The sequence below is a fragment of the Ambystoma mexicanum genome, chromosome 6p (genome assembly GCF_040938575.1).
Source record: "Ambystoma mexicanum isolate Mex_15411 chromosome 6p, UKY_AmexF1_1, whole genome shotgun sequence".
In the NCBI taxonomy this organism is placed as follows: Eukaryota; Metazoa; Chordata; class Amphibia; order Caudata; family Ambystomatidae; genus Ambystoma; species Ambystoma mexicanum.
Genome location: NC_090935.1, coordinates 1534989652 through 1535002963, shown reverse-complemented (window position 1 = coordinate 1535002963; position 13312 = coordinate 1534989652). Strand labels below are relative to the sequence as shown.

Below are 13312 nucleotides of genomic sequence, written 5' to 3'. Positions count from 1 at the left end.
GGGTGTCCTCCATCAACCCATCCTCCGTTTGCATTTCCCTGATTGCCTGTTTGGGGGTGTCATTCTTGCATAACCAGGCTAGCATCCTACCCGGTTTGTCACCCTCTGCCTGTTGCCTTTCTATATATTTCCTATAGTTCAAGTTGCTTAATCTTTCCCAGTGGCCTCTGCATTTTTCCTGTAGGTGAAGTATGACCTCGGCCTGCCCCGGGGGAACCTGCTCCATCTTGCATTTTGGCTTCTATCTCCTTCTCCGTGTCTTGTAGTTCCTGCACTATGCCGCCTTGTAACCCTTTCGATTTGGATATTGCTTTCCCCCTCACCACCACCTTGAATGCTTCCCAAAGCGTGCCTGCTGAATTTGCCCGTGTTATGCTCAAAGTATTCCTTTATTGCCTTCCTCAGGTCCTCCCTAAATGCGATGTCTCTCAGTGCCTCAGCTCTAAGCCTCCATGTTGGGATACTCGACCTGGGCGGTGAGATCTGCCAGGCTACAACCAGCGGCGCATGGTCTGAGAGGACTGCAGCCCTGTATTTCGCACTCTCCATGCCTCCCATTAATGCGCTGGCGGCAAATATATAGTCCAACCGGGTGTGTAGATTATGCAGGGCCGAGTAGTGCAAGTACTCTGTGTTGAGGATGAAGCATCCTCCACACATCTACCAATTGGAAATCATTTAAGAGTGCTCCCAGGGCCTTCGCCACTGCTGCTCCCTCCATATATGGGCTGATATTTGCATATAAATTCTTGAACTATAACGTGGTGTGATTATTCGGGGCATATATGTTAATATTGCTGACCTCTCTTGTTTCCCATTAATCCCTTCAGTAATATCTTCTGACGTCCATCTCTGCATTGTGTTGTAGTAGTTTAAACGGGACATGTGGTGCTATCCACGTGATGACCCCTCTAGCATACATGGAGTATGCTGCACCTATTGTAGTCCCTTTCCATTTCCTCTTCACCATTTCCAGCTTATCCCTGGTTAGATGGGTTTCTTGTAACACTGCAATGTCTATTTTCTGTCTTTTCAGGTACATCATGACCTTATTCCGCTTGATATAACTGTTAGCCCTCTCACATTCCAGGTCACTATCTTCAGGTCCCCCATGTCAGCCATTCCCCACTCCACCCGATTCCATTCCCACTCTTCTCCTTCTAAGTACTGGCTCATGATTGCAGGCTCTTCCCCTCCCCCCTTCACCCTCCCCAGCTGCCCCATCACACTTATATCCCCTCCCCCCAAACTGTTGCCCAGCTCCATCCCTGGATCTCAGACCACCCCACATCTAGTCCTTTCCTCGGGCCTAGCCGATACTCAGAACTCTACGGGGGCTGGGGGTGAACCGACCTAGCAGTATCTCAACTAAACTAAGTACTGGGGTTGCTAGCGCATTCCTCTGTTAACTCCCGATTAACCTTGTAGAGGGTTCCTTCGTTTGCCATTCACTCTGAAGCTCCCCACGTAACACATCTAGTCCGTAGTCCATGAAACCAGAACAATCACCCTTCCATTACTCAAATCATACTACTTCTCTGCAGCATCTTCATTCACTTCTCCATCCGGTTTCCGTCTGATCTGCTGTTCCGGCTGGGCAATTCCTCCCGTCCAGCCATGTCGTTGCTTCCTCCTGGGTATCGAAGAAATGGGCTCTACTATTGTGCATCACCTTCAGCTTCGCTGGGTAGAGCAGCATATATTTGTATCCAGCTTCACATAGCCTCCTCTCAATGGACACATAGTTCATTCGCTGTTGTTGCACCAAGAAGGTGTAGTCTGGGTATGCCGTGATCGTCGCTGATCCTCTGCTTATAGCCCCCCCCCCCGTTTGCGTAAATGCTCCAGGATCTTCTCTGTCTTTATAGTTTTATATTTTAGCGGTCTGGGAGGAACCCCTGGGCGCGGCCGCCTAGTCTGTGCTCCGTGCGCCCTCTCCACTGTAAATCTGTGGGTGAGTGCACCTCCATGTATCTCCTGCAGCAGTATATTCTACATTTAGTTGGTCGGGTCTGAGCCCTCTTCTCATTTTTGAAGCCCCACAATGCGAATATTATTTCTCCGTGCCCGCCCTTCCACTTCTTCGTCTCTATTTTCCAGGTTTGCGCACCTGTTGCAGGATAGCGACCTCCTCAGCATTCGCAGTGCAGACTTTCGTGTTGGTTTTCACATCCGCTTACAGCCCACTTGTGCGCTCCGCCAGCTTCTTGACATCTTGCCTCAAGAGATTGACAGCTATGCTAACTGCATCAATTTTCACTTCGAGTGAAGTTCTCAGTTCAGCCATGGCCGTATCAATTTTGCCTTCCCATGACATCTTTAGTTCCGCTATGGCATCTAGGATCTGCTGATCATTTCGTGAGTGGGCCGTCTATCCTTGTAGTTCTGGTTTGTTGGGTCTCACCACTTCTCCACCTGGGGACGTTTTTGGCGTAATCCTCCATTGTTGCCTGTTTCCCTTTTGGTTTGACTCCCTTGTTCGCCATCTCTGCTCTCAGCAGTAACTCTCTCTAATACCTGGCGTCAGGCCTCCGGGCGTCTGGACCGTGTGTTGGGAGCCAGGCGCTGCTCGTCCAGTGCCCGGTCTCCTTCTCCACTCTGGCGCTACTCCGACTGTCTTTGCTGGTCTCTATTCCCCTGTGCGGTTATTATCTGACATCACCAGTGGCCCGTTCTCTTCAGTCTTCCATGCGCTCTCTCTCCCAGCATCCTTTCTCTGTACTCCTTTACAGGGCCATATCTGGTGGTCTCCTGGTTTGGAGTGCCACTCCATCACATACACCTGATGCAGGCTGCCCCGGTCCCACTCGTGCCTTTTTTGGGGAGGCACCTTCCACCACTGGGCCGCTGTTCGCTCTCAGCGGGCGGTGTGCTGTTGGCAGCCCTGGCTGCTGGTGTCTCTGGGCACCCTTCCCGGGCCGGTACCCTACTGCGGGCCCTGCTTGACTCTGTGTTTGAATAGGGGGTCTTCGCTCTTGGTCGCTTGCCCCCGGGTCAGGCACTCTGTTCCACACTTCAGGGACTCTACTCCGTGCAATCACACTAGTGTCACTCCTCAAGCTCCCTATATTGGTGCCTGGGCTGTGAGTTGTGAGGTGGGCTCTGCCTGCTCAACCCCCCAGTCCCTCCTTTGCTCTGGCTCACCTCTGATTGTCTGTCGGGTTCTGTTAATCTGTGCTGCTTCATCCAGCTTCGCTGGTGGTCTTCCTCCTTATGCGCTCTCCCTTTGGATGGATAGCACAAAGTTCACTCCTGTGTGGGGCCAGGTCTGGGGTTGTCTTGGCGCAGTGTCTCACTGCGCAGTGTTCAGCTTGTTATAGGTTGCCACAGTCTTATTAGCGCCCCGGGGGGTGGGGGGTGATTCCTGTCGCTGGGCTGCTCCATGTGCCTTACGGGGGGTCTACTGATAGGCTGGGCTGGTGGTATCACAGGGCGCCCTTCTCAAGCTGGCATCTTCTATCAGCCACACGTGACTCTATATTCGTGTACTCCTGCCTTTTGGCTGGGTACTTTTGTCTATATTCCAGCTTTCCAGGGTCCCCGAACTGCTCAGCCTCTTATCACCCCTTCCCCCCTCCCCCCACTCCGCCCTTTTTGCCGCTTGCACTGCTTACTGAAGTTCCTTGATTCTGTTTATACTCCACTCTGTCCTTCTTACCTCCTCCGGTGCGTTGCGTTACGGCCCAATTATTTAGTTCTCTCGGGTCCTTTGTTACACCGTCAGCCGGGCACCATCTTGAATCTCGCTGTGCGTCTTGCAGTGAACAAAGCTTCACAAGCTTCCAATTCTGTTCCGGAATACTTCAAAGGGAGTCCTGTTGATTTGTCTCCCGCTCTGTGGTCTACCGCCTGCTTTCAGCATACACCGTCCCCGATGTTCACCTAGCTCTCTCCTCCAGACCGCTTTCTATCATGCGCCTTTGTTTGATACAAAGTGTCTGCGTCTCCTTCTCCTGAACTGCTGTTTCGGATTGCTACAGTATCTCAGGTTGTCGTCCTCGTGCCTGTGTGCGTTCGACAGCGACTGTCTTTGCATTTATCTCACGACACGTTCTAGCTTGCAGGGGCTCATCTGCAGCTCTGTGTTTCATCAAGCCTCAGTGCCAGCGCCATCTTCGCTCCACGGCCACATTAGGCCCCCGGCTCGGCGTCTGTTAACTACTTCCAGCAATCTTCATTTCCAGCAATCTCAGCACTGCGTGTGCACTGCATATTCATTGGTTCATAACTTCAGTATAAATTGCCTAGAGCCTCATATTGTGCTGTATTTCAGTCCGGATCAGTGTCTGACCGCGGGAGCCCTCTGGATCTATGTGCTAGCTCATGGCATCTTAGCCACACCCCAAGTTGCATTTAACCTTCAGCAGGTGACCAGCCAAAGACTGGCTCATGTTTCTGTTTGCATCCCCCTTCTAGGCCGGCACTGGTCCTGTTAGCAACTCTAATGGACATTTTATGGGAATTGTGACCTCAAGGTCACTTCTGCTGAAAGAACAGGAATGGCATTATCTGTCCCCACTGTGGTTTCAATCTAAGCAGTCTATTTATTTCTATATTTTTAAGTAATGGCCCTGCTTGATGTTTGACAGCCAGACCCCAGAGGTCTTGGAGGTTAAGTTTCATCTTAAGAGAAATGGCCGGCTCATGTAATTCTGCAAGCAATGGTTAAACTCACACAATGCATTTTATATGACATTTTATAAGGCACCCGGGCCTTATCCATATGTACTGAATTTCTTCAGTTTCAAAATACATGAGTATCACTTCTGGATTGTCCATATGTATAGGGCAGTTATATGGGAAAACCATGTTCAAACACTAGAAGTCTAGTGAGCACTTCTCTGTGCACACTGTTATTTGGATGAGGGGAAAAACAAGAGGAAATTATTTTATTTCTTGTAAATGCAAGAAGCTTGGTTTCAATTTAGATGACTGGAGCACAATCTGGTATTACATTGAAGATAATGTACGCATAGCTGTCTCTAAAAGAGCAGCTCTCCATGGATTAAATAAAACCGCATTGCCAGCCTTCTGTATTTTTTTTTTCCTTGCTGAAATGCATTGTGCTTATCTTTGCACTTTTAAGATTCAAGCCCACTTTCTTTCCTTACACCAGTTTTTGGTTCAATAGGCCTCATGTCTGACATCACCATTTATGTGCTGGCCTTATACTTCAATGGTCATTACAAATCACACTGGCCTCTTTTATTTCTGACATTTAGGGGCTATATTTAACCCCACATGACACTATGCGAGACGACATCCTTGAGGTCTTCAGATTCTGACTTTTAGGCACAGGGGTTGAAGCCTTTCTGGATTCCCAGCTAGCCTTGGAAGACACGGTGGGTTCAACAGCCTTTTTTGGCTCTTTTTGAGGGACTGCCTTCAAAAAGACCTCCATTATTTTTTCTCTGAACTTTTCAGCCGCAGAAGCGGTCTTATGGGGGGAAAAGGTACCCAACACTTGTTGGGCGGGGAGTCGCAGGATGAGTAATGATGGGGTTGTTTCTTCAACTTCTTCTGTGACGAAAAAGAGGGGAATCTCACCTCGATGTTGACCGTTTGGAATATCACAATCGTTTCTTGGGCCTTGCTGGAGCTTTGTTTCCGGTGGAGCATCTACCTTCGGAAGACTTCCTCTTCAAAGGTGTGGAAGATGGAGGAAACTGACAGACCTAGGGTGAGCTTCGTACTTCTCTCTTTCAAAGCCTTGCTGGTCATCGATTGGCTGGAGCTGCACTCAATGGCTTCATGTTCTTTGCTGAGGCACCAGAGACAAATCCTGTACAGATGAGCGACATCTTTGATTCACAGTCCGCACAGCTCTTGAAGCATATCTTTGGCGTAGACCTTTTGTGAGGTTTTTTACTCAAAAAGGATAACTACGTTATTGAGAGATTTACTGAGGCGGGTTGAACCGTTCTGAGAGCATCCTGTGCATGCGGAAAAAAACAGTTTGCGGCAACTGGTGCATTGTGTGCTATTAATACCATCATCGACGTCCCGTCCGGATGCAGGAATGGTAACCGCCGAGCGACATCGACCTGTTGCCGCACATCGCTCTCTGCTGTTGGAAAATTTCCGAGACTGCAAAGCTTGATTATGGATATGTCTCTATCTATTTCAATACTTGTATTCGATTCTATCATGTTGTTTATTCCGAGTCAAGAAGAGTTAAATAACAGTCTGGGGTGATGTTCATTCTCCTTAAAAGTTTCATGAAATAGGCTTGCCGGGCCGGCTAGGCCTGGAGCCATTCATTTAAGTAGGGGCATGGCCTGCCATATTTCTTCCTTAGTAACGTGTGATTCCAATGTTTCTTTTTGCCATTAGTAAATCTGGGTAGCCCTGCCATAGATTCCATTTGTTTCCCTGGGTACTAATTTTCTGAGCATGTAGTACTTGGTAGAAACGCCCTAGCTTTCTGGTTTTATTCAAAGTGGCTCAGATCAATGGTATATATTGTTTCCGTTGTTTGGTTTTGAAGGCATTAGTCCGGATTCTGTATGAACATTAACTTTTTCATAGAAGGCTCTTCAATTCTTTGAGGCTTTGTTCCGTCCTATTAATCAAACGACTCCTTCACATCTGAAATCTCAAGTATTTTCTCTATCCTGTTTACTTATATTCGTCCTCAAACTCCATCTCATCCTGCGCATCTTTCACTACTTTCCTTCTTATTTTGGCCAGTATAATAGCTAACAAGCGTCTAACTGAGGCCTTAAAGGTAACACTGATATTGTATGGTGTATGTTTCTGTTGATTCAGACTAGGGTTCTTTGATATGTGCAGTTACTCTTTCATGTCACCCTTGTCTTTCAGTACATCAATGTCTGTGCCCTATTAGCGTAATTATCTTAAAATTGAATCTAGAAAGTGTACCTAATAGCGTCACTGTGTTAAAGGTGAACTTAGAATGTTTGCCCTTGTAGCATCTCTGTGTTAATGTTGAACCTAGATGGTCTTCCCAACATCATTGCGCCATTAGCGGCACTGTGTTAAAGTTCAACCTAGAAGCATCCCCTATTAGAGTCACTGTATTAGAGTTGAATTAAGATAGTATCACCAACAACATTGAATGCACCCTAATAGCGTCACTGTGTTAAAAGTTAAATTTAGTAGGTAGACTGTGCCTAATTGCATACACTTCACGGATTACCACAATATCACACTACTAAGCTTACTCTCTCCTATACACCACCATTCAACTAGAACACAGCAGTACTATGACACATTCGGTAAAACTGTTCTCGTACTAACATGACCCATCAAACCACCCATCATCTTAATAAAACACAGCTAGCTAGCACACACCGGCTTGCTTAGGCGTCTCCTCAGGCCTAACGCAGCCATAACTCAGTCTGGTGTCAATCCTCCAGACTGAACACATTCAACTGATCTCCTCAGCACCACACCTACCGCTAAGAAGCAGCTATCCTGCAATAACCACACTGGCTGCACACATACCTGGTGCGCCCAGGCACTTTACGACTCTCTCTCTCTCTCTCTCTCTCTCTCTCTCTCTCTCTCTCTCTCTCTCTCTCTTTCTCTCTCTCAACTGACTTGAACTGCGGCTCCCGAGGGCGTTCAACCTACCAGTGCCTTGAGATCATACCAATGGTAAATAAGGCGCTATACAAATGCAAAACAACATTACATAACATATTAACCTTCCCCTCACTCCTCCTATAGAACCTCATAGAACGAGACAAATGCTTCCTGAATCCCTTCCTCTATAGAACCTCATAGAATGAGACAAATGCTTCCTGAATCCCTTCCTCCGTGCCCACGCCCCCCCCCTGCCTCAACCTCTGTGACCCATCTCTCAGCCCGTTGTCCCTGTAATCACGCGGCCAGAAGAGAATCAGCCTTATCTCCTTTCTCATAAAATTTCTGTTTAAGAAACTATAGAATATGGACTATCTTCCCCTCTTCCAGCAATTTTAACTACTCTCTCAGGCCCCTAGCTTCCAAAATAAGGCCCGCCCTGTCTGTGGGTGACGAGTGAGCGAGCCTTTCCAGGGCTCCTATTTTTCCCTTAGCCCTTTCTCTATGAGCTTACATTCCCTTTTCTTTGCTGCCCCACACCAAACCCCATACCATTCCCCTTCTCACCTCACCCATATCATTGATGGCAAAAAGTCTCTAATTCTATTTCGCGCCTTGAAACACTTGTGTATAGGCGCGTTATGAATGTCATATATCATATCATATCATTCTCCATTTCTTCTTTAACACTGGGTCCTTCCACAATGATTCATTACATCTCCACTTGGAGTTTCTGGGGCACAATCCCTCCCAATTAATGCCGTGGTCTGTCCATGGGATCGGTGAATCCCTGAGTCCCTTGTCACTTCCCATAGGTCCCTTGAAATGTACAGGTAATCTATTCTCATGAGACTACCGTGTGGGGTCAAGTAAAAAGTGAATCCCCTCACCTGTGGGTGAAAGTACCGCCATATGTCCCTCAGCCCATAGAGCTCCATGGCTGTTCTAAGCTCTGCATCTCCCTGTTTCTGAGGTTCTCCTTCCCCTTCTTGTCTGGCCTGCCTGTTTAGATTCACCTCTATCCAGACATTGAAATCACTGCCAAGTATAAAATGCCCCTGCCCCTCTCCCATTACTTTCTCTAAGGTTATTTGCAGGAATGTCTTCTCAGCCTGGTTCGGGGCATACATAATTGCAAAGATGAGCCTTATTTTCTTGATCAGGGCCGAGAGCAACAAGGCCCTCCCCTCCGCGTCAGACCATTTCTTAGTCATTTCCATCCGGATCCCTTTCCGTACCAGAATTCCTCTCCCTGCCTTTCTAGAAATTCCCGACCCCCCCCCCACCCAGTCTTCACCTCCAATAAGGCCACAGTGGATTTTTTGTTCATCGCCCCTCTATCTAGTTTCCTGTAGGAATAAGACCTAAATCCCTGATCTCCCTCTCTGGCAACCAGAGACCTCTTTGTGGGGGAGTTGAGCCCCTTAACATTCAGTCTACATACATGGAGACTGTCACCCCTCACAGCTCCACCTATCACAGCCATAAGCACGTCCTGTGCCCAAAGTCAATCCCCAGAGAGAAAGTGAGCCCTGTCGGCGCTAAAAACTCAAGTCCACAGGTGAACATAACAGGAGCCATCACATCTAACCTAAACCCCCTCCCCTCCCTGCCATCCCTACCCCTCCGCAGCGCTCAGTCCCTCCCAGTTACCATCACTAGGTGAGACCGAACCACCAAACACACCCGAAACCCAGCCCTCAGCTCTGTGCACCTCAGTCTCGGGTGCCCCACCCCAGCCTTTCAGACTTCAACAAATACAGAACCAACCAAATATCTTTAAACATTTCTTAAACCCCAGACCGAACCTTATAGCTAGTTTGCACTCCTTAAAGTACAGACTGTGCTCGCCCCCTTTCCTCTGAGGTGCCCCAGGAGTTCACACGGTACATAAAGTTCCCTTAGGCAATCTCAGTGTCACCTCTAGAAGTATGTTCAGGATGTGTTGGGAGGGGGCGCGTTGACCTTCATAAATTTCCTGGAGCCTGGGATTTCCCTCCTTTTTAGGCCCTTATTGCACCATCTTCTGTCTCCTTTGTTCTCCCTCTGGGGTCCCGGGGCAAGTTCTTCCTTGCCGAGTAGCTCCCTTGTGACTCTATTTATTTCCTCCGTCACAAGCCTGTACTTCTGCCCATCCAGCTCCAAGGAGATCGAAAACGGAATCCCCATATATAACGTACACCTTTCCCATTCAACCACTTTGTCAAGGGTAGGCACAACTGCCTCTTTGTGAGGGAGGACAGGTCTTGGAAGTTAGTAATCCTCACTGTTCCCAGCAACACCAGCCCTCTTGCTTTTGCCTTGTCCAAGATTTTGAGCCTATCTGGGTAGTTGTGGAAGCGCGCCAGAACCGATCTCGGCTCTCCAGACGGACCACCGGCCTTATGGACCCGTTTCATTTTTGTTTCGTCATTCGAGTTGTTCTCGAAGTGGAGTTTTTTTGATTTCATGTATTACTCTCTTGAGATCCCTTTCAGTCTCCCCATCTTTTTCCGACTCCCCAAAGAACCAGAGGTTCTTTCTCCTCTCGCGATTCTCAAAATCGTCCATCTGTAACACCATCTTGGCTTTCCTTCTCTCTGTTGCCCATCCTTACGTCCATTTGTGTCTCCAAGGTATCCAAGGAGGATTGGTTGTGTTTCACCTCTTGTAACCTCTCCTCCATTTTATCAAGTCTGATGTTGATTGTCAACTTTTCCGTCAATGTCGGCCCATATGCCCCGGATTTCCTCCATTAACGGAACAACGTTCTTCTTCGTTGCCATAGAGTCCTCATCTCCTGCTGCCATCGCCTTCTCTTAGTTGTTATCTATGCCTTCCTTCCTGCCCAGGTATGTAAATTCTGCCAACCGAGATCTGGGTTCCATACAACACCGTACCTAGATGGAGCACCACCCTGGAGCAGGCCCCTCTGAGAAGTCGTTCCCCTACGGATGGGGGACCAATGAGAAGACCCTGGCAGCAGGATGCCCGATGTCCTTGGAGCACCTAGTAGTTGGAAGTGAGTTTCTATTTTGTCCACAGACGGGTTCCTCAGGGCCTTTTGGGGTATGCTCAGCCGAGCCCTTTAAAATAAATTCACCAGAGCCCTTCCCCATGGGTCTTATGTAGTTCGGGGTCCACACACCTTATTTACGACACCCCCCACCTCCTGGTGGCCCAGTTGGCCACTACCACACGTTTCAGTGATTCCATCTCCCCCAGTCTGCTGCCTCCTAACCTCAGAGGTTATAATGAGGCCAAGAGCGCAGGGACAAAATCACTGCTCCTCCTTTGTCACCTCGGAGCCCGTTTTTAGGTCCTGTAGCACAGGGACATCCAGTCCAACACTCCCTCATGAGTTGCTGCTCAGCCTTAACACTCTGTGCGGGCCGCTTCCCCCTGTTGGATTCCAGGATCAGGGCGAGTCACTGCTCGTGGGTGCTTCGTCTCCCTCCTCAACTTCCACAGCAACTCCGATGGGCCGGCAAGTGGGCACACAGCCCGATTGAGGGAGCACTCATCTTTCAGGCAGTGCTCTCCGGCCCCAGCAGGCAGCCTCTTCAGTCACTGGAGCCCGGGCTCATACACTGCAGCCTGGGCTTCTGGCACTGGGAGCCGCTGGGTGCCGTGACTCCTCTCCACCGTCCGGCGCGGACAGACTGCGCTTCCTTATTTCAGTGCCCAGACCAGGCTACCGATGGTTTCTGTTGCTCCACTAGGAGTCTCCCAGGCAGGGCCGAAACAAGGAGGGAGCGGGGCTCTGCTGATGCCCCCCTATGTTAGAGGGGCACACAGGCCTCCCTCCAAGCCTGAAATACCTCTGATCCTGAGAGGAGGTGGGAGCTGGAACACCCGCTTCAACGTCGGGACGGCTTGGTGGGCAGCAGCTCAGGGCCTTCACCTTGCACTTTCGCTTTCCTTGTATTCAAAATGAGGGCTGGTTCTTCGTTTCTGCTGAAATGATTTCCTGTTAAGCCGTTCTTCTCTGGCACTGTATCGCCACCCTGGGGGCGCACATACTTTTTCGGGGCGTAGGTGACGTAGGAACACAGTCAGGAGTCTTACATCCACGCGCCCCCTGGTGGCGCTCCATGACTTTATATATATATAATTTTGTTTTTGTTTTTGTGCAGTGCGCTGATAATGTGAGGGCTGTAGCAGCCACAGCATCGATTGTGGAGTAGATGTGGAAGTAACCATAACCATACTGTCTGACAAGTACTGCTGAAAAGAAAAACTGAATAACTGCCAGGGACGTAATTTCACCAAAATGCCAGCGGTTTCGAAGTGACATCATAAAACGCTTGACCCCCTGATGACATCACTGGAAGTGATGGCCAACGACCTTCAGATTTCTCCGATGCACCCGTGTTTCCAGACGCTCTAATTTCAGCCAAATATAAGAACCGACGCACAGAGGTAGATGTGATTTGTCCTCAATCACACATTTGGGGAAAGTCATTTTCTAAATTCGACGTGGGTTTTATATGTAAAACATACATAATGCAGTACTTGTAACAGGGTAACCGAAATCTCTTACAGCTAGTGTATGCAACATCTATAGATCAATGGACATAGAAGTACTCGTTATCTGTGGCGTTGCTGTGTTAACAAGCCTAAAAAAGCACTGACCTGGGGAGGCGTATGCTGCTGTTTACCCAGGAGCAAAATGCTGCAGGAGCAAGGCTTGAAAGTTAAGTAATTGACCAGGATTTAGGATCAACAAAATTCCCTGGTTATAAATGTATCTATGAGTCTGCTACCACTACCATGGAAGAAACCTATTAGACTGGTCTGCATGCACACAGGGGAGTGCATCTGATCATGTTATCTGTACTGGAGTATATATATCACCTGGGAAAGGTTCTTTCAATATACTCAAGACCACCCAAAGTTTTAATTATCTAAGCGTAATACTGGGTGCCAGAGGACTTAAAAAGCCCCCACCATTTAGTGTAATATCATTGCTGCACACATGAATCCGTGACACCACAAAGTTATTTTAAACTGAAAACGCCTACAAGTTGCTTCTCACTGGCAGACTTCAAGGCGCACCCAGCTGCTATCCAACAGCCACTCGGAACACCTGCAGCCTGTTCCACACTCCCGTTTTCCAGTGTCATCCCAACTTCACTGCCAGCCAGCCCTTAATAGGCCAATCACTCACTATTCAAAGCAAACCTGAGTCTATCGGGAACCCACAGACGGGGACACAATCACTGCACCTCCTTTGTCACCTCGGACCCCGTGTTTAGGTGCTGTAGCACAGGGACACGCCCCAGTCCTGGGGGCCTCACATCCAGTCCAAAACTCCCTCAGGAGTTGCTTCTCAGCCTTAACTCTCTGTGCGGGCCGCTTCCCCCTGTTGGATTCCAGGGTCAGAGGGAGTCGCTGCTCGTGGGTGCTTCATGCCCCTCCTCAACTTCCACAGCAGCTCTGATGGGCCGGCAAGCAGGCACACAGCCCGATTGAGGGAGCCCCCCTCTTTCAGGCAGTGCTTTCCGGGCCCCAGACACATCCCCACTGTGCACATTACTGGTACAGGAAACGCCTACACAGACCTCCTCCAATAACCACAGCAGTCTCAACATGCCCACTTAAGCAAATGCCCCCAGCCAAACTTTGGTGTGCGTCGTGCCTCAAGCTGCATAGCCCCTATGGGACGCGCTTAAGTGCACAGCCACACCAGCACTGCCTGCTGACCCCTGCCACTCTGGAGCACCCCGACTCCATAATAATTACGCTGCCCACAGGAACATGCACGCGCTCAGCCTCCGATAAC

At 49.1% G+C, this 13312-nt stretch overlaps 1 protein-coding gene across 2 annotated transcripts in view; it reads left to right on the top strand.

Moving 5' to 3' along the window:
- The window catches only part of RNF170 (ring finger protein 170), an 878020-nt gene that overhangs the window by 31053 nt on the left and 833655 nt on the right, over positions 1–13312 (top strand). The gene's annotated exons all lie outside the window — the stretch shown is intronic.